Source organism: Furipterus horrens, unplaced genomic scaffold, assembly GCF_987537825.1.
Source record: "Furipterus horrens unplaced genomic scaffold, mFurHor1.1.pri manual_scaffold_6, whole genome shotgun sequence".
Classification (NCBI taxonomy): Eukaryota; Metazoa; Chordata; class Mammalia; order Chiroptera; family Furipteridae; genus Furipterus; species Furipterus horrens.
The window spans coordinates 89428464-89454784 of NW_028327176.1; the positions used below are offsets into that span (position 1 = coordinate 89428464).

The 26321-nt window shown below is 37.8% G+C and overlaps 1 protein-coding gene across 1 annotated transcript in view; it reads right to left on the minus strand.

Annotated features, from left to right (window-relative positions):
• Positions 1-20874, minus strand: part of FKBP5 (FKBP prolyl isomerase 5) — a 100869-nt gene extending 79995 nt beyond the window's left edge. Inside the window, exon 1 of the mRNA XM_090282284.1 lies at positions 20737-20874. The gene's annotated coding sequence lies outside the window, so the exon portion shown is untranslated. The remainder of the gene's footprint in view (positions 1-20736) is intronic.
• Between the last annotated feature and the right edge of the window lie 5447 nt (positions 20875-26321).

The window sequence follows — 26321 nt, forward strand, 5'->3', positions numbered from 1 at the left end:
GAAAGAAACATCAATGTGAGAGATAAACATCAATTGGTTGCCTCTCATGTGTGCCCCAACAGGGGACCAAACCTGCAACCTAGGCATGTGCCCCAACAGGGAACAGAACCTGCGACCTTTCAGTTTACAGGACGATGCTCCAACCAACTGAGCCACACCAGCCAGGGTAAGATTTTCATTTTGTGTGCATGTGTGTACATTATCTTTTAAAAAATAATCAGTTTATTAAATTTTCATTTAAAAAAGAAAAGGCTGAGGATAGCAAAGGCTTGATAATTATAATTGATCTTGATTATCCACAGTGCAGGAAATATGAGCTACTAAAATGCTTAATGAGAAGCTCCTCCATTCATTCAACAACTATTTCTGGAACATTTATACAAAGTATTAGGCATTGTGCCTGATGATACTGGCATAAGGGTGAACAAGAAGGGCCTCCTCCCTCCTGCCAAAGAGCTCACAAAGGACTTTGGTCTTCATTTTTCCTGTTTCCCCTGTAAGAACCACTCTGACTACAGGTCTGTATTCTCATTATGCCTATTATACCTACGGTTACCCATAAAACACATACAAAATAACAGAATAACTGTATCAAACAAAAACAAAGCCTTTAAAATTATTAATTCCTATTTCCTTCATAATTAGTTTTAAAACTTATGAGAAGCACAATTTGTAGAAAGAATAGTTCAACAAACACCCTTTCAAAAAAATAAGTAACCCAGATGTCAAATGAAGTTTAAGGAAATCAACTAAGAAATTCAAAATAGGAAAAGAAGGTTATAAGAAATTTTTCTTCTCTGATTATATATGTTTACTAAATTTTTGTACAATGAACATGTATTACATAGCAAGAAAAAAAGTAAAACTTGTTCTTCAAAGAACCACCAATTGCAACAAGAGATCAGCTGTTGGGTAAAGTTACACTCCTTATCCCACTATACCAGACCCTTTGAGGTCTGGCCTTGAGACTCCCCATTTCATCAGCTCAAAGCCCATCCCCCTTCTGCTGGAAACAACATTCTGGGACTTTCTGCTGAGAAACCATGGACCCTCACTTCTTCAGGTGGACCCCAATCCTCAGTCTCTGCCAGTCAGCATTTTCCACCCCCTTGGCCACCACAATAGTTCAGAGGTGAACACGTGACCCTGATAGATCCAAACCAAAATCAGTCCTAAAAACAGACTAATTTTAATGAGGCTATTAAAATAATTATAATTACTGACATAAAAATGCAGCTAGTATTCCTAAGAAGAACCTTGTAATAAATAGGATGTTCATTTAACGTAGCAGTAAAAAGTCATAAATTACCTTTTATTGAAATATACACCAAGAGAACAGCAATAAAAATACATCATCAGAAAATTCCCATTTTAAATAAGCTATTAAAACTCCATGCTTGTCTCAAAGCATAAGAATACAGAATCCACCCTGGTTGGGCTGTTCATTTGGTTGGAGTTTTGTCCCACACATTAAAAGGTGGTGGGTTAAATCCAACTGATCAATGGCTCTCTCTCATCAGTGTTTCTCTCTCTGTTTCTCTCTCTCCCCACACCCCCAACCAGCCCTTCCTCACTCTCTAAAATCAATAAAAACATATCCTCAAGTGAGGATTCTTTTTATAAGTGTTGAATCCATATAAATTACATCCTGTTTAAAAAAAATAAGGTAAGTATAGGAACAGTAAGAAAACAGTTTACCAGGCATATATATATATATATATATATATACATCACATCTCTGATAAAAAAATTTTAATAACTTAAAAATAAAGATTCTTGTGAGTAGTATTTTCCAAGGCACCAAAACACAATATCAATGTTCTACCTCAATAAAAAATTAATAAAACTAATAAAATGCCACAATACCTAACAACACAAGATACAGTTAACTTTTTTAGTTTTGCTCAATTAATCATTTTCTTTTCAATGCTAAGAAAACTATAGAGTATATTAATAAATTATAGGAAAACAAAGTTTAATTCAATAGGAGAAAACTTAACCATTAAAACTTCCTAAGAGTAAAATGAACCATCCTGTGGAACTAAACTAAAACCAAAACTGTAATTCTATGAAAATAAATTCATCCTTGAAGAATTCAACTAATGTGCCAGCTGTTTTATTTCTTGAAAGTGTATAGCTGAATACATATAATAATCTGTTGCATTTTTTTCTAGCATTGCACAATTTTCCTGGCCTACAATGCACATATTGTATCTATTATCACATTTAAGCACTCATAGCATTGTTATAAGAATCTGTAATATTCATCTCTAACAGATATAAATTTTATATTGATAACAGATATAAATTTTAGTCTTCAAATGGTAAGTGATTTCAGTAATTAATAAGCATCATATTTTTTTTCCACAAAGTCTAAATACAATACATTTCCTGAACTTTTAGCTTTCAGTTTCCTGTTCGTCAATGGATACAGCTCTAGAGGCAATGCATACACACACCCCAGACATGGTGTTTCCACTTCTGAAAACAGTGGATGTGAACTTAATATGACCACATACAACTACAGTCCACATAAATGGTACATGGCAACTAATACAGCAGTAGCAGAGATTTATTAAGTATAAAAATATAAATTACATTCCTTATGTAAGAATTTAATAACAAACTCCTTTAATAACTTAGAATTCAGTAAAAGTTTCCCTCTCCTGAAAAACTGATAAGCATTCTTTATCAGACAATAACTATGAAACCCATTCTGTTTCCTTTTTCTCTTGCTTCCCAGGAAGCTCAGAACTAAATTTAATGTTCAAATACAGAAACTATCTTGCCTCAGATTACTGATGTAAAGATCTCTTTGCACTCCTTCATCCTGCTCATTACTTCTCAAGTGATTCATGCTTGTTTTCTGACTTTGTTTTTAAAGGTCTAAGCCCTTTTTGTTTTAATTAAAACCTATCAATCCTCTCAATGAATAGAATACAAATTATAAAGAAATTTAGCAACTTAAAAGATTACATCTTCAAATCACTGAATAATAAACAAAATCTGTAAACCTACATTTATATAATATGTAGACTCTAAAATGTATCTTTATTTTTCTCTTTTAAAATTAATTATTTAGCATAATTCATGACTTAATTTTAGAAAAGCCATTGGCAAGTTTCTAAAAGAATGATAAAATGACAGAGGATAAAAAACAAATTAATAAACTTGGGACACAAGATTAGGAGGATTTGTAATTTTTAAATGTTTTAATTTACTAACAAAATTGGTCTGGCATGGTGGCTGTCATAAAATAACTCATATAGCCCTAGCTGGTGTGGCTCAGTAGACTGAGCACCAGATTGCAAACCAAAGGGTCACTGGTTAGATTCTCTATCGGAAGCCAGCCCTCCAGTTGGGGGCATGCGAGAGGCAACCACACATTGATGTTTCTCTCCCTCTCTCTAAAAATAAAATTTAAAAATAAAATCTTATTACTTTTATCAGCATTCTTAGATGCAAAATAGACCATAGGGTTAAAAATATTTCAATGGTTTAGAAATCTTTTCCAAAAAAGGGAAAATTAGTCATACTTCTTTAGAAATTATAGAGAGGACTTCCAGCCAAGCTGGAGGCATAGACAGACACGCTGCATCTCCTTCCACAACTGAGAAGGAATACAACTATATACCGCAAAACTAGAGACAACCAGAAGTTCCAGAAAACTGAGCTGCATGGAAGTCCAATAAACAAAGATATAAAGAAGAAATAATCATCCAGACAGGTAGAAGAGGTGGAGCCAGGGTTGAGTGGACACAGCGTGGTGGCCTCCTAGTGGGGGCAGGCTGGAGGAAAGCACAGTCACATGTTTTAAAAAGTAGGGAGGGACACCTGGGGAAAGCTTCCAGCACCAGACCAGACTGCACAGCTCATGGTTCCAGCACCAGGGAAAATAAAGCCTGTGAAAACCAGTGGAGGAAGAAACTGCCAGTCTCTCAGTTGAGTTCCATTGTTTAAAGTGCCTAGAAATGGGGCAAGTGCTGAGCAAGCGGCATTGTTCCCTCTCACACCCCACTCCCACATAGAGCACCACAACGTGGTGAAACACGTCACCTCATACTGATGAGTACTTAAGGCTCCGCCTCTTATGATGTACCAGGTGCGACAGCTCTACTTAAGACACAGAGACAAACACAGGAGCCTGTCAAGATGAGGAGACAGAGAAGTACTGCCCAGAGAAGGGAACGGATCAAGGTTCCAGTGGGAGAACTAAGTGATGAAGAGATAGCCAACCTAACAGACAGAGTTCAAAACACTGGTGATAACAATGCTCACAGACTTAACAGATATGCTTGCGTAGAGCAAATGCAGAAGGGAAGAAGTGAAGGCTATTTTAAGGGAAATGAAGGCAAATCCACAAAAAAACCAATGGTGAAGGGAAGGAAAGTAGGGTTCAAATCAATGATTTGGAACATAAGAAAGAAAAAAACAGTCAACCAGTACAGAATGAGGAAACAAGAATCGAAAAAAATGAGGAGAGGCTTAGGAACCTCTGGGACGACTTTAAACATGCCAACATCTGAATCATAGGGGTGCCAGAAGCAGAAGAGGAAGAGGAAGAAATTGAAAGCTTATGTGAAAAAATAATGAAGGAAAACTTCCCAAATTTGTCAAAGGAAATAGACACACAAGTCCAGGAAGCACAGAGAGTCCCAAACAAGCTAGACCCAAGGAGGACCACACCAAGACACATCATCATTAAAATCTCAAAGGTTAGATAAAGAATCTTAAAAGCAGCAAAAGAAAAGCAGAGAGTTGCCTACAAAGGGGTGCCTATAAGACTATCAGCTGATTTCTCAAAAGAAACTTTGCAGGCAAGAAGGGACTGGCAAGCAGTATTCAAGATGATGAAAAGCAAGGACCTACAACCAAGACTACTCTATCCAGCAAAGCTATCATTTAGAATGGAAGGACAGATAAAGTGCTTCCCCGACAAGGTAAAGCTAAAGGAGTTCATCATCACCAAGCCATTATTATATGAAATGTTAAAGGGACTTACTTAAGAAAAAGAAGACCAAAACTATGAACATTAAAATGACAACAAACTCACAACTATCAACAACTGAATCTAAAAAATAAAAACAAAATCCAACTAAGCAAACCAGAATAGGAACAGAATCATAGCTTTGGGATCATTTGGAGGATTATTGGTTAGGAGGGGGAAGAGGGAGAAGAGGGGAAATGGTGCAGGAATTAAGAAGCATAATCGGTTGGTACAAAATAGACAGGGGGAAGTTAAGAATAATATAGGAAATGGTGAAGCCAAAGGACTTATATGCATGACCCATGGACATGAACTAAGGGGAGTGGGATTGCTGGAGGGAAGGGGGGTACTGGGTGGAGGGGAGCAAAGGGGGGAAAAATTGCGACTATTGTAACAACATAATTAATAAAATATACTTATAAAAAAGAAATTATAAAAACAAACATATACATGAAAATGTTCAAATAGGTAATACCAAAATGTTTGTTTAATTTATATGAAAGCATATATTAATTAAATGAATAAAAAATACGAAGATGAAAACAACCCAAACTGACAAATCTAGATTAAAATCTAAACAAAAATATGTCATGAATTAAAGAAAATGTACAATACAATCATATTAAAAACACAAAAGAAATAAACACATTATAACAAGGACTACAGTCTATAAGAGTGCATAATAATATTAAAGCACTTCACCTCTAGGAGCCAGAAATAAAAACCAGAAAATACAATAAGTGGAAGCTGCAAAATGGCCAATTTTATGTAACAAAAGTGACAAAACTCAATTGTCCCGTTTTCTTTCAACATTTGAGAATTGCAGGGCTTATAATCTAAAAAAGTTAAATGATAAAAAAACTAAGAATTCTAAGAATGAAGTTAACTACAATATTTATTACTATATAAATTTTGAAGAAAAGGCTAGCAACCACTCATAAACATATAGTTTAACAGATTTCTTTCAAACAATAAAATAAATCTGCATAAGAAAAAAACATTTAGCCCTGGCTGGTGTGGCTCAGTGGATTGAGTGCCAGCCTGCAAACCAAAGGGTTGCCAGTTCAATTCCCAGTTAGGGCACATGCCTGGGTTGTGGGAGAGGTCCCCAGTTGGGGGTGTGCGAGGGGCAACCACACATTGAAGTTTCTCTCTCTCTTTCCTCCTCTCTTCTTCTCTCTCTAAAAATAAATAAAATCTTTTTTTAAAAAAAGAAAGAATATTTAAAAAACAGAAACACAAAATCCTATATATTATAGAAAAAAATTGGCTAAGAGAAATCTGCACACACACCAATTCAGCCATAAAAAAAATCTAATTTTGAAATATTTCTCTTCCGTTCTAATAGTACATAGAATAAAATCTGTTATAAAGAGTAATCATTCAAATACAAAACAAGAAGAAAGCATAAGAAACAGGGGAAAATCCCCTCTCCCTTCAGAAAAATGAAGACAGGAAAAAGAAACCAAGCCATGGGAAATATAAATGATATGCTACAAAGCATTTAAGACATACAATTTTTTTTGTACAGACATTTGTGGATTATACATTTCAACTTCATATTGTGTAAAAATCACTTAAAATTGCTATTTCAGTAAAAATAAATCTAGTCCAGAAGGCTATTTTTTTTAACATATACAATCTTTACTTTCTTTTTTTTCCCCAATGTTCAGAAAGGAGAAGGGAGGGAGAAAGAGGGAGAGAAGGATCAACTGATTGTCTCTCACACGCCCCCCAAGTGGGGACCTGGCTTGCAACTCAGGCATGTGCCGTGACTGGGACTCAAACTGATGACCATTAGCTGGTGCTCAGTCCACTGAGCCACACCAGCCAGGGCCCATTTTTCTTTTAAGGAATATGGCAGGGTGAGCAGAGGTCTGGAGCATCTTTATGTAACCCATGCCACTTTTTCCTTCTGTAATCATGGGAAAATATATAGAAAATAATTACCAGTTGCAAAATAATTTCACAATAAAATGATGATTAATGTGACTTAAAAAATATTTGTATAATATATACAAATTTTCAAAATGTAGGGAAAGCAGCTTGCCAAAATTAAAACAATACATTTCAAAGGAAGAAAAGTGCTGTTATAGTAATTTGGTGATTAGGAACTGACATTATTTATATATGAGAAAAAATTACCTGATCTGTAAAAAGGGAAGGGAGTATTTATTGAGCAACTAGAGTAACCAGACCCTAAGCTTAGGGTTTTACAGATATTCTATCACATTGCATCTAGGTAGGAAAACAATGTAGAAGGAAACAATGCTTTAAAAAGTTTCTCATTATTATGTGTGGCTATATATTTAAGTGTAAGAGACTAAAGATGATGTAAACTTAGAGACACTGTAATAAAAGTACAGGGTCAGGGGCTGTGATGTGAAAATACAATCATTAGCAATTTGTTATGCTAGTCTTACTATCCTGTCAATCACTCTCTGAAAGAGCCATAATAGAAACAAAAAAATCCACTTTCTTTGATGCTACTTATGTTTATTACACTCTTACATTATAATTTACAACTCTAAAAATGAAAGAAACAAACCCTTTCTTCTTAAAGATTTTAGAGTCTTGGTTTTAAATATTACTTTAAGAATAGTAATGCTCATCTAAAAAATGTAATCATGGGTTTCTCATTAAGAAGGGTGAATTATTAGCACATTATTCTTGGTAAAATTATTTTTTATCTTGGTGTTTAGTAACATTAGTAGAAAAATTATAGGTAGTACTACTGTAATTCCCACCTGGATGGTTGAGAATCACACTAAGATGACATAAAAAAATAGCCTTCATTTAGCACAGAAGATACAGGCCTGCTCACTAATTAGCTGTGGATCTCGAGCGTAGGACTACTTCCTCTGGACCTCAAGGTCCTCATCTGTAAAACAAGATGGTTGGACTAGAAGGTATTTCCCTCCCTTCCTCTCCCTGGCCCTCTGTACTTTATGGCATTGGTGATTTAGGATCTAGACTGAGGCTTTCAAGGACAGAGAGGAAAGCAGTAGCAGAAGCCCACTAAACAGGAGAAAAGAAAGGTACATGTTTATAAAAATAAATGGACAAATTAAAGAGACCTAACAGTTCAGGAAAGAAGTTTATGAGCTTCAATGTCAAAATTAGTTTGAATAGAAGCTTGTTATACTGAAGTCAGAAGAAATAGTGAGAAATGCTGAGATACAGCCTTAGAAATGTTACCTATAACACACAAGAATGCTTCACAAATCACCCAAGAAATCCTCGCAAGTTCCCTCAGTACATATGGAAAAGCTGTCCCACTCCTTGGCTTAATCATTTATAATTGTGCCCTGACATCAGCACCATTATTTTCCAGCAGGTTATTCCCTGTTGGAAATGATGATTTGACGTCCTCATTTCAAACAATACTAGGATTATCTCCCCTTCATTTATCACTCAATCTGAAATGTATTTTCCCTTCTCTCAACTTACAGTAACAACATATCATACTCTAACCATGTTTGAGGCACATTCTAAGTGCTTCACATGCATTTTTCATGTATTTTTAAAGATTTTATTTATTTACTTTTAGAGAGAGAGGAAGGGAAGGAGATAGAGGAGAGAAACATCGATGTGCAAGAGAAACATCAACCGCTTGCCTCTCACGCGCCCCAATGGGGACCTGGCCTGCAACCCAAGCACATGTTCTGACTGAGAATCAAACCAGCGACCTTTCGGTTCACAGGCTGGCGCTCAACCCTCTCAGCCACACCGGCCAGGGTTTGACATGTATTAAGTCATTTAATTATCTCAAAAACCCTAGGAGGAAGGTAAAATAAATTGCTTAAGATTACACAGTAGCAGAGTTAGGATTCCAACACAGGTAGTGGCTCCAAGGAGCCTGTCTTCTTAATTTGCTAATTAGTCCTTCAAAGCTCAATCAAGTTCTGTCATCTTCCTGAAGTTCTCATCTGCTTAGCAATTATTCCTGTCTCTTGAGTCATTAAGTAAAATCACTCATTTGCCACTTACCATGGGACCTAAGTTGTTACTTATCTTTTGTACATATGTTTTGTCTTTTCTAAGAACAGGATCTTGTCTTATTCATTCAGTAAAAATATTTAGAGCCCCACAGAATTTACTACCTGGAACACTAAAGTACTTATTAATAAAACTATAATAGCATTTAATACTTACTGACGACATGTAACAGGCTCAAAGATGTATGAGGCTCCAGACTAAGTACTTTATGTGTATTATTTCACTTAATCCTCACAACAACCCTGAGGGAGGTACTTATACTGCTCATCCCAATATTATAGAGGAGAAACTGAGACTTAGAAAAGCCAAATAGCTTGTCCAATACCACAGAGTGGTAGTGACAGTCTTATTTAAGAGTCTACACAAGTCCTGACTGGTGTGGCTCAGTTGGTTGGGCATCACCCCACAAAGCAAAAGGTCGCCAGTTCAATTCCCAGTCAGGGCAAAGCCTGGGTTGTGGGGATCAGTTCAGTTCCCAGTGAGGGCACATATGAGAGACAAACGATCGATGTTTCTCCTCTCCCTCCTTCTCCCTCCCTTCCCCTCTTTAAAAATTAATAAATTCTTTAAAAAACAAAAATGTCACCGTGGCTGGTGTGGCTGAATGGATTGACTGCTGGCCTGGGGACCAAGGAATCACTGGTTCGGTTCCTAGTCAGGGCACATGCCTGGGTTGTGGGCCAGGTCCTCACTTGGGGGCATGTGAGAGGCAACAGATTGATGTATCTCTTGCATATCGATGTTTCTCTCCCTCTCTCTCTCTCTCTCTCTAAAAATAAATCAATAAAATCTAATAGAAAATTAAAATTAAAATTAAAAAATTAAAAAATATGTCTATGCCAGCCCCGGCCGGTGTGCCTCTGTTGGTTGAAGCATCATCCTGTATAAGCCAAAAGGTTGTGGGTTCGATCCCTGGTCAGGGCACATAGCTAGGTTGCAGGTTTGATCCCTAGTTGAGGCACATATGGAAGGCAACCAATCGATGTTTCTCTCTCACATCTGTTTCTCTCTCTCTCTCTTCCTCCCATCCCCTCTCTCTAAAAAAGCAATTAAAAAAAAAAAAAAAAAGGCCTTCTGGTAAGGACTAAAAAAAATAAGAGTCTATGCTCTTAACCTCCAGCCTACCAGAAAACACCATGAAGAATCAGTCGAAACAATTCAGTTCAACTTGCTCTTACTCTGCAGCACTATGCTGAACACTCATGATTCAAAATTAGAGGTTCAGATGTTGCCCTCAAGAAACAGTCCATTAAGACTTCAGGACCAAACTCTGGTATCATGGGCAGTCACCATCATCAAAATTTATATATTTTAACTTATATCTTAAATCAAAATATCAAAAAATCCTTGGAAACCCTCTTGCACATCATGCCTCCTCTCTGTGGCTCTGCCACTTCCTTCACTCCAGGATTCATCTTCCTAGTTTCTGTACAATAAAGTAGAAGGATCTCGTTAATCCTAGCAACTATTAGCAAGTCTAAATTTAATTTAATGATAGATCAGACTCAAAGGTCTAGCTGATGAATTCCACACCCATAATGAAATATGGGCAATGAAGGACAGCTAGGAAAAAAGCAATGGCAAAGAGAAGCAACAGCAAGAGGGATATGAAAATCACACTATAAAGCAAAGATGATTTAAAAAGTGAAAAGGGCAGGAAAATGGACACAAATAGAAGAGTCCAGAATGAATTCTGTGGAGACACATAAATGAAAACACTAATATTTAATCCATTTTACCAATGCTGACTCCTTTAATTATTTCTTTTCCTAACCTCTAATGGAAACAAAAGAAAGTTTATAAGACAGCCAATGAAAAACCATTAATTATGAACAGTATATAAATTAGTTTTTTCTGAGAAAACATTCATTTCAGAATTTCAGAGCTCTGAAAAGACCTTAAAATACTATCTAATGCAATCCACTCATTTCACAATTAAAACAAGGCTCAGAAAGGTTAAATAACTTTAACTTGCCCAAGATCATATAGTTACTTAGTAGCAACATTCCTGAATTTCATCCCGATGTCCACTCCTACCACATTAGGCTTTCAGAAATGGTGTATTTTTCTCCTCCATTTTCCACTCTTAATAACCATTAAATTAATTTCTGCATAAACATCACAGAATCCCCATAATATTCCTAGTTCCCATAGGATAAAATAATCAGATATTCTGGATTATCTAAAACAATAAGATAATTACCTTATTCCCAAAGTCAGTAATCTTAAATTGGGTCTTGGTTCCTACCAGGAAGAAATGCAAACATTTCCCAGAAGAGCAGAAAGATGAAAGATCCCCATATGCAAGCCAAGTTCATAAATTATAATCCCTCTGGGAAGGAATCAGGCCCAAAACCTTTGGAGGCTGGGCTGGATCACTGTCAATGGGAAGTACAATAGATATCACTTATTTTCCCCTTTCTATTTTATATCCTCCCAACTAACCTCAGTCTCCTATCTTTCTAACAAATGTAGATTCCAGAAGCCTGTAAAGAAAAGGTAAAGTAATAAAATAAGAGTATCATGTCACTTTTGGCAAAGGTGGTTTCTTGATGGAAACTATCGTTGCCAGAAAATAATGGACAAAGGAAAGGAGTTTTATGGTAAACTACAGACCTGTACTTTTAGCCATGAAAACACTAGGAAGTGTGTTATATATATTCTCAGTATTTCCCCCACTGCAAAGCACTCGCAGGTATTCCGGGACTATAAGGAACTCATCCTGTGGTCTGAGAAAGTCTGCTGCTTATATTCCTTGATAAATTGTGGGCCCTGCCAGTCACCATTCATCAGGTTATTTGAGCTGAGTGATTTGGAAATCAGCTACAGTAGTACTACCCCTTTATCCACAATTTCACTTTCTGCCATTTCAGTTACCCCAGTAAATGGAAATAAAGTTCCAGAAACAAACAGTTCATAGGTTTTAAGTTGCATGCCATTCTGAGCAGAATGATGAAATCTCACACCATCCGCTCCATCCCACCCAGGACGTGAATCATCCCTTTGTCCAGCTTATCCGTGCTATGTATGCGACCCACACATTGGTAGCTGTCTAGGTATGGCAGTGCTTGTGTTCAAGTCACCCTTCTTTTACTTAATGAAGGCCCAAAGCACAACAGCAGTGACGCTGACAATTCCATAGGCCAAAGAGAAGCTATAAAGTGCTTCCTTTAAGTGAAAAGGTGAGGACAGTACAATAAGGTATTTTGAAAGACTACATTCATATAACTTTTACTATAGTAATTGTCATAATTATTCTATTTATTAGTTAATCTCTTACTTTGCTTAATTTAGAAATTAAACTTTATTACAAGTACATACATATAAGATAACACATAGTATATATAGGGGTCAATGCTATCTGTGGTTTCAGGCATCCACTGGGGATCTTGGAATTTATCCCCTGCAGATAAGGGGGAACTACTCTGCATCACCCTGGTTCAAATACAATGATTACCTCGGCCTTAAATGTGATGTGTTTGCCTATTAGGCTAACTGAAGCCTTTTCTGAGAGGGAAAAATATGCCCTATTTTACTTTAGAAGCCTAGCCTAATTTTGATATGAAGTTCATTATAAATTAGGAATAACTTCCTGCTTTAACATGTTAACCAAATTAGGACAAATATAGTAGAAATGAAAAGGACAAAAAGATACAAAGAGACATTTTACAGTTAGAAACAAAGTGATTTAGTGACTCATTGAGCTTAAGAACTAAGGGAAGAGTAACAAATGACCAGTAAGAACAATGGAGTCATTAACAGCTAAAGAGGCAAAGTCTGAAGAGAAGTGGTTTTTTTTGGCTAGGGTGGGCGAGCCTTGTTGGGTGTGCAGCTGCTAGAGATGGTATTCAAGCATATTTAGTTTCAAGACATAGGTGAAAATCTGGGCCTCGAGTTCAGACAAAAGATTTAGAATGGAGACCTAAAAAGCATGGCAATAATGGAGCTTTTAGAGAAAAAGAAGGTAACAAAAACATTTAGACAACAGCATTCCTCAGATACTACACTTTGAAGATAATCTAACTTTCCCAACGAACAGTGCTTTACTCTACAGATACAGGATCTTTGGACTAATTTATTTCAAATGAAAGCTAAAAAAAATTAATCTTTCTTTCCCAGGCTACCAATTGACAGAAAGATAAAAACTGTTTCATAATTAACACTGTCCAAAGTCAGGTTTCTGAACTAAAACACACTGCCTTTTAAGTTTCTATTTAATAATAAAACTTTTGGGAAAAAAACTGAGAGAAAATTTTACAGTTAAGAGCACACTAACCAAAGCTGTGATAATTAATAAATCTGGAGAATAGGTACGTGAAGATTATGGTATTCTTTCCAGTTTTGTGTATTTTGAAACTTCCAGAAATAAAAGTCTAAATAAGGCTACCTACAGATATATTTTAAACTCATGTCAGTTAAGGTATGACAACACAAAACAAAATTCTAACAGATAAAAATTTTTCAAATGCTTTATTAGCTCTTAATAAACCAATGAAATTTAGTGGGTATGAAAGGGCAAAAAGGCTCTGTCATTTCAGAGGAACATGAATATATTCATTAACTGGAAAAAGCTAGTCCTTTTATCCATCCATATTGGCAGATGTTGGACATTTTTCATTTTTCTCGTCAATGAACTTACTTTTTTTGTTTAAGAAAAATATATAGGCCACATAAATGTATGATTTTGCTTAGTAAAGTCAAAATAGATGTTTATCCCCAGCATCAATGATTAATTTGTTGAATCTGCTGGTTAGACCTCCTATTACTTTAAATATCTTCCACTCTAGTAAATAACCAAATAAATTACTCTCCATGTAGATGCACACACACACAAAAAAAAGAATTTTAAAAATGAACCAATATCCATAAATTACACCTAATCCTAAATTGTGAACACATATTTAAAATTATATAAAAATAATAAATAGAGGGGGAAAGTTGAATTTTTTTAACAATTATGGTCTAAGTTATGATTTAAATAGATGTGATTTAAATCAAATCATTCTATTGAGACTATGGAAACACTAAAACTAATAGAGAGCAGCGAATTCACTTACCAGTGATCAAGAATAGTTTATGTGGTTTACAAGCACCAGTATTTCCTCCTTATGATAAGTAGTATCATCCAAAAAACAACATTTGGTTGCCTCCTGTCTGGTAAAGACTGCGCAGTAAAGACTACAGATGTCCACAAAACCTAGCACACTATAGACGTGCAACTCTTCTAACAGGAACAATCACCACCTTGAATTCCCAGAAAGCTGCTGCTAACTATCAGTCTCATTCCCTAGGTGACATGCAGAGGGTAGCAAAGTAAAGCCAGGTTTCCTTGCTGGCAGTTCCGCCTTGAGCCATTTTCAGTATCCTATTTCTTCTGACAGAAATATGTCATCCTGACACTTAGAAACAGCATAAATACATGTATGTAGAGACAAAAGACTGTCAGTGATTCTTTTTCCACATCATTATTAATTCTGAATAGAGGTATTTCACATTTTGCAAATATCATTCTCCTATCTTCAACCAATTTTTGTAGCTTCTTCCCTTACTAAAGTAAAAATTACATAACAGAAGATGCACAGATCTTAAGTATTCAGTTCAATAAGTTTGAACAAATGTATACATTAACAATTGGTGAATCTGGACATCCCTTGTACTAACCTTGCAACTTTCTGTAACTTAAAAATTATATGAAAATAAAGTTTCTGAAAGTATACACTTGAATTACCACCACTCAAATCAAGCTATAGGATATTTCCATCTCCCTAGAAAGTTCCCTTTTGCCTTCTTCCGGTGAACCACAGTACCCAGAAACCACTGACCTGATTTCTATCACCACACCTAAGTCTTGCCTCTTCTTGTATTTTTTATAAACAGTATCATTTAGTGCATGTGTGTGTCTGGCTTCTCTTGCTCTGAATAATATTTGAGATTCATATATGTTGTGTAAATCAGTAGTTCATTCCTATTATGAAAAAAAGCTGTTATGAACATTTTGTACCAGTTTTTTTGTGGACATTATTCCTCTTTGTGCTGCAGTAAGATTTCATTTATAAGGGGGTATTCACATAAATAAACCTGGGAAGTCATACAGTATAGACAAATAAGTGGATTTATATATACACATATACATATAGTAATCATATACAGTTACATATATAAAAAGCAAAAATATATAAATTTTATCTATTTACCTGTATGTGTATATATACAGTTGACCCTTGAACACAGGTGTGAACTATATAAGTCCAATGGTACGTGGATTTTTTTCAATAAACACAGTATATGTATTTTCTCTTCTTTATGAGTTCCTTAATAACATTTTCTTTTCTCTAGCTTACTTTATTGTAAGAACACAGTTTATAATAATATACAAACCATAGAAACTATGTGTTAATAAAGTGTTTATGTTATCAGTAAGGCAAAGGCAAGCTACTAGAACAGTTGGCTCTCCACATCTGCAGATTACCAACCACAGGTTGAAAATACTGTTTTGGATCTGCAGTTGGTTAAATCCATGGGTATGAAACCTGTGAGTGCTAAGGGCCAACTATAGTTAAGTTCTGGAGGTCTCAAAAAGACATACTCTGATGTTTAGCTGGGGTTGTGGGGGGTCAACGCCCCTAGCCCCAGCCTTGTTCAAGGGTCAGCTGTACACACACGCATACATACAGATACATAAGTGAACAGATTATGAGAAGTCCACCTAGGATCAATAAAGCATTAAAAGAATTCATAAAATTCATAGTGAAAATCTAAGATGGCAAGATGGCCATCTCAATTTTCCTTAATAAGTATTATGTATTAAGAATAATTCAAAAGAGAAAGAAATTTCTCTCCAGGTTAATTACCCTGTTCTGCTTCAATGAAATACCTTCTTTTCATAACAAATCCCCTTCACAAACTAGAATTTCTAAACATTAAATACTATCCTGCACTGTGTAATAAGTTTTAAGCAAGGGGCAAAACCTAAACTGTGTTAAGATTACAAGATTTTATTTTGTCTTGCTTTTTAAAAAAAGTTAAACATGGAAAAATTCCATCGGTTAATATTTAAAATGGGTAAAGACTTATTTTATCCTCATTCAAAATATATCTTCTCCATTCCTAAAAGTAATTCACCACATCATTAAATCTGTAATAGAAACATTTTGACTTTCAAATTTCACTTTGTAATTTTCAGCAGACAGTAAAGGAGGTTCTTTAATTTCCAGAAGTAGGAAACATAAAGAAACTTATGTGCAGCCCTTGCCAGGTGGGTCGGTTGGCTGAAGCATCCTCCCATACACCAAAGCGTTGCAAGTTCCATCCCCCGTCAGGGCACCAGGGCACAAACCTAGGTTTGTTCCCACGTCTGTCTGTGGGGGTGGGGGAAGCGGCCGGTCAATGTTTCTCTCTCTCTGTCTCTCTGTCTCTCTCAAATCAATAAACATATTCTTGGGTGAGGATATTTTTACAAAATAATATATGTAAATCTTATTTTTTAAGAGATCAAACAAATTTCCATCCCTGCTTCTGATAATCAAATGGTCATTTTCAGGGCACTAGGAGTGGCTCCTCATTTAACATTCATCTACAAATTGCCAAGATGGAGGCAGAATATTACAAACAGTTCTAGAATTAACCACTGCCTGCTTTAGGAAAAGTTTCCAACTACAAAAGGGAAAAAACGCTCTCCTAGTCTTTGTTCTTTCTTCACCTTTTATCCCTTCTTCCAAAAAATGAGTAATTTCAAAAACATACAATTTAATGTACCACATTTTTTATCTTAAAAAAAACATTCATAGTATTTGGATGTTCCCTAACTTTTATAGATACATAACTGTTTACTTAAAAATTCATTCTTTCATTCTGAAAATATATGATTTTCATTTTTCTAATTATTGTACCTCTTTCTAAAAGAAAACAGCCTTAACAGTTTCAAAAATGACAGCAGCTCCAATTCCCAACTTACTTTCAATATCTTTTGTCTGACTGTTTGAGATCTAAATAAAATTTTATTCTTATTTTTAAAGTGTTTTTCTTCCAAACCAAGGGTAGAAAACAAGTACATCAAATATGTAGACCCCATACTCCCTCTGGGGGATTCTTCTCTCTCATTAACCAGATATCTTCCCTAAAACTATAATTAAATACTAAATTTAGCATAAAATGAACTTGCCCCTTTTGAGGACTATAGTCTTACATGGTTAAGTTTCAGCAGAGTATAGGTCAATTCTCATCATAACAAACAATGGGATACAAATTTTCAGTACATACTTAAATTGCAGTGTTTCAAATACTGCTAAAATATCTTTAGTAACCTGTGAGCTACACAGATTATGGTTACAAGGCTACAATAGGCCCTACTATAAATTATCCTAATCTGTCTCATTTGGCTGAACCGTCTTTTTACACAATAAATGAACATCTTATTTGCAAATTAAATTACACTTAAGGGGCTATTGTTTTTAAATAAATAGTTATGGGATTTACATAACTGTCCACCCAGTCTCTGATGAGCGTAGATCTGATTTTCTTTACAACTTGGAGGATTAATGTCAAAAATTAAAAATGCACTGTAACAAAATTCAAAAATGTGAAATAATGAAAAAACAAAATCTAATTACTAATCAGCTAGGTTAGAAAGCTCAAATAGTTCCAAATTATAAAATATACATTTTAATTGTTTAGCAGTAAGTAACTACAGAATTTAATGTGCCCAAATATGTACAATATAGATTCTTCTTTGGGAATTGTGAAGATTATCAGGGTGGGGCAAAAGTAGGTTTACAGTTGTTCATATGGAAAAAATACAATTAATAAGTAATGATAGAAGAATAAACTGTTTCACATACTCCCAACTATAAACCTACTTTTGCCCCACCCCATATATTCCTAATGCCAGGTTAATATGGGTATTACTGTTAAATAAACACTTTTAATGTCTAACAATGTCATCTGACAATAAGATTTGAATATTTTAACATGTCCTTGTTTTTTATGTCTTTATTCATTCAAAAATATTTACTCCCAAACTCAAAAGGACCCACACCCAAAGGTAAATGACCTACAAACACTCCCAATGTTTACTGTATAGATGTGAGAATTCAACTTATGCTTAATTTTGAAACTAAAATGTGGTTGATAATTTTATGATATGGTCTACCACAAGTTAAAATGGACAAAAATCAGTAATTAAAATATCTAAAAACTGAATTTGAAAATGAGCTTTTAATTATAATAAAAGGCACTTTTATAAAGTTCCTAAAATATACTTTTGTGTAAATAAAACTATGAAATATAACTTTAATTTTTATGTGGTATACTTAAGCATCATTATAGAATAAAGATTATAAAACTTCTAATTACCCATAGTAATTAAACTGATATATTCCCCAAATTTATGTGATTCCTTACAACTAGTTATATGGAGAAAAACCCACTTTACCTGAAGAGCCATTGTTCAATCAATATACCCTCAGGGTCAAAAAGCCAATCCAGCTTTTAATAGCAGTAATTTCTACAGCTATAGAAAGAGGATGTTCTTTCTTCTCTATTCTGATTCCATCTAAGAAACCTTTAGGAAACTAAAAATAACCCAAGATATGTATTTCTTTTCCAATCCAAGAATAAACATAAAATTTAAGATTTAGTTGGTTGTCTAATCCAATATTTTTTAATGTTTCTCATGTTGAACTGGTTAAAATTATGTTTTAAAAGGACATTAATCCCAAATTCCCAAAACAAAAAAAATTATTCAGAAACATAGTTGTTTTGTTAAATGTTGGGAAAAACAGACCTTGTAACATATAAGCCTGTTGTTTTAGAGAAATAAAACATTTTACAAAGACCATCCTTGATTATTATTTTTGTAATTCCAAATAGTCACAAACGACTAGTCTCTTGGTTAAGAGTTCAGCTTTAAATAGTGCTGCTAATTAGGTAAGTAAAACTACCAGTCAATGGAACACCAATAAAAATTATAACTTTGTTCTTAAGAAATTATTAAACATATCTATTAAGTATAAATCATATTCAATACAAAGATAAAACCAAACACATTAGGGAGAAAAAAAATGAGTCAACTAAGTCATGTTTCTCACAAATGAATGTTATTAATAACCCTCATTTAAAATATATATTTTAAAAGTAAGTATTATGTTATTTTTAATCATTTTTTTCTGTAGATGTCCTAAATTGGTTAGGGCCATAACTGTAGATTGTTAGATGGAGGTCAGTTGGGAAAAGACAAACAGAAAACGCTAAGTGAAAGTATGGCAAATAAAAATTTCCCACAAAAACAGTAATTTTTTAAGTCTACCCTTGAATTTTGATTCCAACAGCAAGAGAAAAAGCTACTATAATTCTCTAAAGTAAAAATCCCTTGGGGGGGGCATGCAGCAGAACTCCATAGAGTATTAAAAATACTGAACAAAAATATTTCAACTTTTCTCTTGTCCACAATGTAACAAAATGAGAAGACAATAAAAATAAACACTCCTGTCTACCCTCAGAGAGACAAAGAAAGCTCCCACTCAATGCTAAGCTTTACGCCACTGGAAAACATACTCCTGAAAAGTAAATCCAAAACCACGAGCTCAATCTGATTCATGCAGAATTTACTGAATGGCGGCCAAAGATTGTACACGCTGTCCTGAACCACACTGAAGGATATCTAGAGTTCCGAGTTCCCCATTTACAACTTGTACCTTACTATGCTTTCGCCACCACTGCAGAAAACTATTTTTTTTAACAATGAGACTAAAATTTCCTCTTGACTCATCAATCAAAAGAGGTCAAGCTATACGCTGACCGCCCCCCCCCCCCAATTTTTTGTTGTAATTAACACTGGGTTTAACTCCTACACTGTTGCTACGGGGAAAAGGGGTTATAATGTCCCAGGAGCGAAATGAATGAGGAGCCTTAAAACAACTTTTAACTGGGTTTCTGGTGGCATTAGAATAAATCACCTGTTAGAATAGGCGCCGCACTGGCACCCTCCAGAGGGCCTGAGAGCGGGATGCTGTTCCCAGTCTCTGGTCCCAGGGCGGCAGGTGAGGGCTGTGAACGCGCCTCCACACCCATCGCCCGGGGAGAGCAAACCTAAAGCGAGGAGTGCAGCAGCCGGACACTCCGCTATCCTCACTACCCACAGGCCCCTCCTCGTAAGCGAGGCTCCTCCATTGCGCCCTCCGTGTCCCGGCGCACAGCTCACCCCAGCTCGACTTCACCAGTTGCCCTGGCCACCTAAGGCGAAGTTTGTCTCCCGCCCGCGCCGGCAGCTGCTCAAGCGCCGCCCGGCTCTGCGCCGAGTCCAGTCGCCTGATCCGGGCGGCTTCGGTCCCGGCCGCCGGGCCTCCGGCGAGTCCGGGACCGCCGACAGGAGCCGGAGCCGGGACCTGTCAACCCGGGCGGGAAACAAAAGCCGGGTAAGGGTGAGCGGGTGCAACCGGCCTCGCCTCCGCGAAGGGGAGCGCAGCGGGGTGGGGAGCGGCTCCAGTGGCCACCCGGCTCCACGCCTTCCGAAGGGAGCCCTGGCCCCCGGGCCGGCAGGGCTCAGAGGGGCCCCGCAATAGGGCTGGGGGCCTCTGCCGCGCTGGCCTCGAGGCTTCCCGGGCCCCACTCGCCCAGACGCGCCGCTCCTGAGCTAGGGAGCCGCGTGAGGGGGCGGGGAGGTGGCGCAGCAGCAGCCGGACCGCGAAGGAGGGGATTCGGCTACCGGGGAGACGCGGCCGCCCGCCCGATCCCTGCAGCCATGGCGCCGGTACCTGTCGCCGCGGTTGCTCTTCAGCTCCGTCTCTTTCCGCCTCACCCGCGCGTCGTTCGCCCTCAGCCCGCCCACCAGGCCGCCTGCGCGCCGGACGCCGCCACCCGAGACTGGCAGCGCCCGCCAGCCGGCCCGAATCCCCGGGACAGCGCCCGGCGCCGTCCCGCCCCTGCCGTCCGCAGGATCCACCTTCCATTGGGTCCTGGAGCTGTCAATCCGCCCCCAAAAGGCGCGCGGGCTGTCGCTTTGCTTGTCCGGATTGGTGGCCGCCCGCAGTCCATGCAAATGAACCCCGCCCCCGTCCATTTGCACCTCCGCTTTAGTGTAACCTCCCCCTCTTCACGCCAGCCCACGTGTCTGGCCCTAGCCCTTTGTGGGGTTGGAGTGACAGGATGGAGGAAACTGACCAGCTCCCCCTAGACACATATACGCACCCCTTCCCTTACCTCCAGAGGAAGTAATGCATGAACAAGCTAGATGACTTCCAGACCTTTCAAACCGGAGATCCCAGGTGATTTAGACAGCAAAGTACCTTAAAAAATGTTTGTGTTCTATACCAGCACCTCTCCCGCAAAGGGCAGGCCTGCGGAGGAAACTCAGCTTTAAGTAGATGGCCACCTCTGAGTCGCTGCTATAGAGATTCCGGGGCCTTGGGGAATAACTGGCTCAATCACCTCGTTTTTTGAGGAAACAGAAACCAAAGTTCCATAGCTATGAGACTTCATAGTTACCTATGGAAACCTAATATCTCATAGCCGGATTAGAAACCACATCTCCTAGCTCTAGATCTGTTCTCCACACTATATCACGGTGGTCATTTAGGTCTTTATGAAGAGCCACTTCAACAAATCATTCCAGCCTTCAAGAGGTGGTGCCTGGAAAAAAGTCAATTAAAGCTAACACTGAAACCTCAAAGGCAAAGGCCCTGTCTCTGTGCCTAGAAGCTTCCCTTTTACCCAGGTGCCAGGAAGAGTCACTGGAACAATTTATTCACGCATTAATTCAGCAAGACAGTGGTGATTAAAACTACTCTGCATACTAACACCAGCTGATTAAACATTTACCAACAGTAGGTATTTAAGCACTGTGCCATGTGCAGGGTATGCTTGTTCATGCTGAGGTAAGAAGACATTGTCCCAGCCCTTAAGACCTTCAGCCTAGGAGACAGGGATATCCACATTGCATATCAGTGCTCCTTATGTTACAGGGACTGTGACAGATGTCTGCATAGGGCACAGTGAAGGGCTCCAAGGAGGGAGGAATCAGCTCTTCCTGGGAGAGGCAGGGAAGGCATCATTGAAGAGGTGATACTAGAGCTGAGCCTTAAAAGACTATGTTTGCCAGGTGGAAGGATATCGAAGAAGGAGGAAAGGGACTCCCAGACAGTGGGAGGATAGCATGAGCAAAAATAATACAGACCTGGAAAAGCCTAGTAATTGAGGGAACAGCAAGGAGCAGTGCGGGCAAATCTGTGGGGCTGTGTGGCTATGTCATATGCTCTGGGACCAGGCTCTTCCAAAAGGAAGACAGAAAGGCCCTGAGGCTGCCAGGCTGTGTTGTAACACAATGCTGCAAACAACAACAGGCCCTGTACATACCACTATGGGCTTTTTTTTTCTCTTAGGCCAGTGTCTGTGGGGAACAGTCAGTTCCACACTTCCAGTGGCAGCCTAGCTGGCCGTCACCCCTCTCAGAAAACCACTCCGGTCACTGTACTTGCCCTACTCAGCATTTGGAAATACGTGTGCTTGCAATTTCCCTGAATGTTGCTGCCCTTCAGAATTCAGAGATAACATGGGCTATGGCTGTAGACATCTGGGTGTGAGCTGAGCAGCTCTTTCCTAATGCACAGAGAAGTTCTAGGTGGGGCTTGTTACCAAGGCTGGCTTTGTGGGCATGTAACCTGTACTTGGCTTAATGCTCTGTTGTCACCATCTTGAAATTCTTAACCCTTTTTCAACAAGGCACCCTGCCTGCATTTTCATTTTGCTCCAGGACCTGCAAATTATGTAGCCATGCCTACCTTTTACTGTTAGTGCCCTGGGAATGCTTGTGATACTGCTCAAATCACATCTCACTTTTAAAGCACTTGGCATTTACTAGGTTTGTTCACATGAATAAGCCAGTATTACTAGTCCTCTTGGCTAGTTGAGAAAACTGAAGTTTGATGACCTTTTCCAGGTGGCACAGCTAGGAAACAGCAGCACTTATACTTGAACTCAGCCCACCCAAGCCCTATTCCATCCACTATAGAACTACCTCCATGTTGGTTTCAAAATCCTTTCAATGGGGGAAAAAGTGGGACAACTGTAATAGAAAAACAATAAATAAATAAATAAATAAAAGTCTTTTCAAGGACAGATTTGCACATGAATGATGTACTGTTTTAAAAGACAGAACATGTGGCAGTGTAGATATCTGTCATTTCATGGCGGCTTGTCATTTTTTGAATAGTCCTTCATCAATTTTGAAAAATTCTCAGCCATTTGGCCCACATGGCTCAGTTGGTTGGAGTGTGATTCCACGAATCAAAAGGTTGCCAGTTTTATTCCTGGTCAGGGCACGTGCGTACGTTGTGGTTCAATCCCTGGGTGGGTGATATATAGGAGACAACCGGTTGATGTTCCTCTCTCACGTCAATGTTCCTCTCCTCTCTCTCTCCCTTCCTCTCTCTTTAAAACAAACAAACAAAAAAATAAATTCATTTTTTAAAAATGTTCTCAGCCATTCAAATACTGTTTCTGTCCCTTTTCCTCTTTCCTTGGGGAGCCCCACTTGAAACACATGTTGGACCTTCTTGCTACATCCTTTCTTCTATACTTTCCATCTTTGGTCCTTCTATGCTTTGTTCTAAAAATTTCTCCTCACTGTTTTTCAGTTCACTAATCCTCTCTTCAGCTTGAAAAAATTTTCCTCTTAAATCCACCCATTAATCTTTTAAATTAGGTTATATATATATTTTGTTTTAGTTCTAGAATTTCTATTTTGTTCTTTTTCAGATCTGCATTGCCACTTCCTATATCTCTAGTGCCCTACTATAATTTTCAAGCTTGGCTTTTTTCTCCTTAAGCATAGTAAATATAGTTGTTTTATGGCCTGTGTCTGTTAATTCCAATCTGAAGTCCCCATGGGTCTGTTTCCATTGTCAGTTTTTACTACTGGTTCTTTCTCATGTTGTTGTATCTCCTCAAATATCAATATCTGGTTATGTTATAGAGATTGCATTTAAAAATATCATTTGAGGCAACAAGATACTATCTTCCTCTGCAAAGGATTTCCATTTGTTTTTACAGGCATCTGAGGACACTAGCAAGGGAGAACCACCTTAACTCAATTTCAGGACTTCTGGTTTCTGAGTCTCCCAGATGACTTGAAGCTGGACTATAGTCTGTGGAAATGTTTGCTTACTTATGGTTCCCCCTTACTAAATGCTGCAGTTCTTTGAGGTCCCCATCAAAAATAGGGAGTTATTTTAGTTATGAATTATTTCATAGCACACTATCCCAAAATGTATTGTTTTAAAACAGATGTCAACAGACTTGGCCTTAAAGGGCCAAATAGTACATATTCTAGGTTTATAGGCCATATAGTCTCTGTCACAACTATTCAACTCTGTCATTATGATACAAAGCAGTTATAGACAATATACATAAATGAACGACATGGCTGTGTTCCAATAAAACTTTATTTACAAAAACAGGCAGCTAATAAAGGGTATCTATGAAAACCCACAACTAATATCTACTTAATGTTAAAAAATTGGATACTTTCCCTGGGAAACCAGATAAGGAACAAGATAAGAATGTCCATTCTTGCCACTTCTATTTAATATTGTACTAGAGGTTCTATCCAGGGCAATTAGGCAAGAAATAGAAATTAAAAGGCATCCACATTGGAAAGGAAGAAGTAAAACTGTCTCTACTTACAGATAATACAATCTTGTGTACAGAAAATCCTGAAGAACCCACTAAAAAACCATTATAACTAACAAATGAATTCAGCAAGGTTGCAGGACACAAGATCAATAACAAAAATCAATTGTATTTCTATTTACACTTTCAATAAAAAATCCAAAAATGAAATTAAGAAAAATAGTTCACTTATAACATCATTAGAAAGAATAAAATAGTGCTGGCCAGTGTGGCTCAGTTGGTTGAAGCATCGTCCCATGAACTGAAGGATTGCAGGTTCGATTCCCAGTCAGGGAACATACTCTGGTTGCAAGTTTGATCCCTAATTGGTATGTACAATAGGGCAGCCATCGATGTTTCTCTCTCACACCAATGTTTTCTTTTCTCTCTCTCCCTTCCTCTCTCTTTAAAAGCAATAAAAAAAAAAAAAAAAGAGAGAGAGAATACTTAGGAATAAATTTACAAAAGAAGAACCGAACTTATACCATGAAAACTACAAAACATTATTGAAAGAACTTTTAAAACACCCATATAATTGGAAAAACATCCTATGTTCATACATCGAAGGACTTAATATTCTTAAGATGGCAATACTTCCCAAAATAATCTAGAAATTCAATGCAATCCCATCAGCATTCCAGCTGACTTCTTTGTAGAATTGACAAACTGATTCTAAAATTCATATGGAATTGCAAGGAACCTAGAATAGACAAAAACAATGTATTTTAAAAAGTAAAAGGACTCACATTTCCTGATTTCAAAACTTACTACCTGTAGGACTTCCAGCCAAGATGAAGGCCTAGATAGACACGCTGTGTCTCCCTCCACAACTAAGAAGGAATAAAACTACCTAAAAACTAGAAACAACCAGAAGTCCCAGAAAATCAAGCTGCATGGAAGTCCAACAAACAAAGATATAAAGAAGAAATACTCATCCAGACAAGTAGGAGGGGCGGAGCCATGGCGGAGAGGATGCTATGTGGTGGTGGTAGCAGCAGTGGCAGCAGCAGGCAAACGGAAGACATGGTCACATGCTTTAAAAAGTAGGGAGGGACACCTGGGGAGTGCTCCCAGCCCTAGACCAGACTACACAGCTCACAGTTCCAGTACAAGGGAAAATAAAGCCCCATTGCTTCTTACTGTGCAAACCAGTGGGGGTTGGAGCGGAGGAAGAAACTGCTGGTCTCTCAGTAGAGTCCGATTGTTGAAAGGGTCCCTATGATCCTAGAACATCTGCAGACCCACCCACTCTGGGAATGACGGTCAGGGCAACAACTTGAGAGGTACCAGTCCCATATGGAAGTGGGAGAAGTGCCTGGAAAAGAGGCGAGTGCTGGGCAAGTGGCATTGTTCCCTTTCAGGCCCCTCCCCCACATACAGTGCCACAATGTGGTGAAACAGTTTACCCTGTATTGAAGAGAAAACCTAACGCTCTACCCCTTACCATGTAACAGGAGCGACAGCTCTATCTAAGACACAGAGGTAAACAAACACAGAAGCTTGTCAAGAGGAGAAGACAGAGAAATATGAAGAGGATCAGGGTTCCAGTGGGAGAACTGAGTGATGAGGAGATAGCCAACCTAACAGATGCAGAATTCAAAACACTGGTGATAAAAATGCTCACAGGTTTGACAGATATACTTGAGTACAACAAATGTATAAGAGATGAAGTGAG